The sequence below is a fragment of the Mastomys coucha genome, unplaced genomic scaffold (assembly GCF_008632895.1).
Source record: "Mastomys coucha isolate ucsf_1 unplaced genomic scaffold, UCSF_Mcou_1 pScaffold12, whole genome shotgun sequence".
Lineage (NCBI taxonomy): Eukaryota > Metazoa > Chordata > Mammalia > Rodentia > Muridae > Mastomys > Mastomys coucha.
The window spans coordinates 84751849-84755702 of NW_022196894.1; the positions used below are offsets into that span (position 1 = coordinate 84751849).

Consider the following 3854-nt stretch of genomic DNA (forward strand, 5'->3'; position numbering starts at 1 on the left):
TCTCTCTCTCTCTCTCTCTCTCTCTCTCATACACACACACACACACACACACACATACACACACACACTCCTACATTTTTTAATTAGGAGATAATCCATTAAAATTAATAGTCTATGCAGTATTCTATACCTAGACAGTAGATTATCTAGACAATTGATCTGTCATTTCTAGTTACAACAGTGGTCATTCTCCTTGAGAAATGTAAACTATGTACTCAAAAAACTATGTCAATGATATAGCCAGAGGGGCATGGTTGTGTCCCTGGAACCCAAAATGAACAGAATAAGAGAGCAAGTTATGTGTTTTTCTTTCAAATAGATATTAATGTTTACTAGTCTTTTACAACTTTTATTTATTTTATACATATGGGTGTCTACATGTATGTCTGAGAACCATGTGCATGCCTGGTGCCATACATAGATAAGAAAAGGGAATTGAACCCCTGGAACTAGAGTTAGAGATGGCTGTGAGCCACCATGTAGGTGCTGGAATTGAACTGGGTCCTCTGGAAGAGTGACTAGTGTTCTTAATATCCGAGCCACCTCTCTATCTCCCTTTTAGTGGTCTTTAAATGGAAGAGCCAGGTAGGTGTGTTGGCTCATGCCTGCAATCCCAACATTCAGAAAGCTACAAAACTGCAAGTTCAAAGCCAGCCTGGGCTAGAGAGTGAGACAAAACCAAACAAAAGGTGAAATGATGTTGGGGGTGGGGACAAGGCCGCTCTTCCCACAGCTCAGAGGGTGGGCAAGGCCGCTCTTCCCACAGCTCAGGCAGCCTCTTGGCATGGTTAAAAGGTCCAAATTTGGGAAGCTGAAACTACAGAAGAAAGTTAAACTATGAAGATATCACCATTCCACCCTAGTCCACCTGCATCCAAGGCAGTTTTGATGCTTCACATCAGAACACTAAAACTGCTGGTGGAACATGCCTTTAGTCCCAGCACTCAATTAAACTGAGGCATTGACTCAGGATGAAAAGGCAGGAAAAAGTCTGTGAGTTCAAGGCCAGTCTCGTCTACATAGAGTGTGTTCCAGGCTTAGAAATGGGGACAAAAGATGCAGTCCCCATTTCTAAAATGGGAAGAATATGGCTGCTGTGAAAAGTGAGTAAGAATGTGTGGCCAACCAGGTAATGGTGGCACACACCTTTAATCCCAGCACTTGGGAGGCAGAGGCAGGTGGATTTATGAGTTCCAGGCCAGCCTGGTCTACAGAGTGAGTTCCAGGACAGCCAGGGCTACACAGAGAAACCCTGTCTCGAAAAAACGAAAAAACAAACAACAAAAAAAATAAAATAAAATAAACAAAAACAAAATGATTCCTGTCCATAAAGTGTCACTTCAGTACCTGCTATGATTTTCACCAGTCATTAATTCAACAAATGCTTCCCAAACACGTGTGTGCCAGGTAGCGGCGTACTTGACAGTAAGAATAAAAGTAACAACAGCAGCAAACTATCTCTGCTGTTACAGAGGGTTAATTTAGTGGCAGGAGTCTTGACGTCGAAAAAAGATTTTGATGTATTTAGTAAATAATTAAGACCCAGCAGGAACAACAAGCAACAGTGAGCCAAGGGATGAGACTATGTAGGGTTATGAGGAAAGCCCCACCTCTAGCTAGTCTTGGTGGTCGACTTGATTGTATTTGGCTGGAACACAAGCTGCTGAGCACTTCCACAGAAGATTTTCTTGATCAGATCATTTTAAACAGTAAAACCCACCCTAAATGTGACAGGGACTTTTGGTGGCAGCCCAGATAAAGAGATGGGAGAGAAGTGTGCTTGGCCTGCTTTCCCTCACTGGTAATTATCCCGTGTCTGCTGTCTTCCTTTAATGGTATTAAAACCACCTTTGGACTTGGAGCACCAGACTGCACTGCTGAAATAGAAAGACATGTAGACTAGGCATCCTGTCCAGTGCGAGCCAGCCATGTTGGACTATCTGGACCATAATGTATAAACCAATCTAGCAAGCGTCCCGCCCCCTTTCTAGGCAAGGAGCATAATAGCATGTTCAGAAAACAGCAGTCTAAATGTGTTAGACCAGCTGGTTAAATGATAGTGAGCTGGGAACAGAGTGGAAGAGGGCAGAACCTTGGATTTCATCCTCACTAGCACAGAAGGCCACTGCAGGAATTTAACTCATGAAGGGGCTCCTACCCACTACAGTGGAGAAGGAAGCAGGGAGACCTGGGAGGGATGAAGGGAGCTTGAGTTAGGGTAGTTGTGGGCAAGTGATGGTTCTAGATATAGGGGAGTTGAATCAACAGGATTTGCTGTTGAGTTATACAGCTATGTCAGGATGACCTCAAAGTTTAAGCTCCTGGAAAGGTGGATTTACCATTTGTTTAGATAGATATAATTGTGGGAGTGTGGCCAGCCAGGGGCAGTGGTTGCACACGCCTTTAGTTACAGCACTTAGGGAAGCAGAGGCAGGTACATCTCTAGATTCAAAGGCAGCCTGGTCTACAGAGTGAGTTCCAGGACAGCCAGAGCTACTTGAGAAACCCTGTCCAGAAAAAACAAAACAAACAAAAACCAAACCAAACTAAACCAAACCAAAAAAATCCACACAAAAACATGTAGCCAATGCTTAAAAGGATAGGTAGATTGCCAGGTGTAGGTAGCACCAGCCTTTAACTCCTGTACTTGGGAAGCAGAGGTAGGGCTTATCTCAGTGGGTTTCAGGCCAGCCTGGTCTATATAGTACACAGAAAGTTCTTTGCTAAAGTGACATGGCTTCAGTAAAATTCGCTGAGCCTCAGAGAAAATGTCACTGGGGTAGGAACGGGTCATTCGTGTGTGTGTGTGTGTGTGTGTGTGTGTGTGTGTGTGTGTACATTTATATACATACACATACACAGAGAGCAACACACACACACACACACATATCACATACACACCCTCCTTTGTCTCCGGAGTACTGAGAGGAGCCACTGCCCGCGTGGGATTATTTAAGGAGCTAAACTTAAACTCAGGTAACCAAGAGTTAACACAGTTGTCCGGCACGCAGACGCAGTGACTATTGACCGGGCTGGGCATCCGCAGAATGTGGGCGGGACCATGAAACACGGAAGACTGTTCTGACCAATGGGCGGGAGTGCTGCTTCGGCGACCGCCTATCCGAGCCCCCATGGGCAAAGGTTCTTAGTTCTGCTAAGCTGAAGCGGCGAGTGCCACACTCACCCAGAGCTGGGACTCCCTCGCTGCCTACACTCCGAGTCTGGACGCGCTCGCTGCTCAGATCTCACTGCCGAGGGACCATCAGGGAACGGCGCGACCTTTGACCCCTTCCTGCGGGAAGCCGGCTAGATCTTGGCGGGCGGGCGGGCGGGCGCCTGCGCGCGGGGACGCAAGTCCCGGAAGCAGGAAGCTCCTCACTTCTTGCTTAGGGTTCACGTCTGCAAGAACGAAGGGATACTTTGACCCCCGCCAGGCGCTTTCTGGTCGTGGTTTTTGTTCTTAATATTTCACCATCCGGGACTCATTGTCTTTCTGGGTACTGGGGCGGTGACAGTGTTACAGGACCGGCAGGGAATGTCAGCCAGCAGACACATAAAGAACAAATCATCTTCAGCGGGTGCCTGAGAGCCTAGCACAGAAATATTAAATAGCTGACAGTCTTGTCATTCTCTTTTCTATACGTGACCCGTCCCTACCCCAACTAGAAGCTAAGCAAGTTTTACCAAAGCCATGTAGCATTAGCAAACAACTTTGTGTGTACTACGAAGATTATCTGTGGTAGTTACTTCTCAAGAGATGTAGTCTTTACCAGAAAAAAAGGAAAATTCCAAGTTTACGAAGGTGTTTAGTATTTGAATTTTAGCTAGGCTAGAAGTAAAACTCTGATGTATAG

General features: G+C 45.9%; 1 protein-coding gene across 2 annotated transcripts in view; it reads right to left on the reverse strand.

The window, feature by feature from the left end:
* Positions 1–3325, reverse strand: part of Rwdd2b (RWD domain containing 2B) — a 7371-nt gene extending 4046 nt beyond the window's left edge. Inside the window, exon 1 of one of the 2 annotated variants that reach the window (XM_031364322.1) lies at positions 3185–3325. The gene's annotated coding sequence lies outside the window, so the exon portion shown is untranslated. Of the gene's footprint in view, positions 1–2901; positions 3017–3184 lie in introns of those variants that run through there. The other variant, XM_031364323.1, reaches the window with a different exon arrangement.
* Positions 3326–3854: the final 529 nt, after the last annotated feature.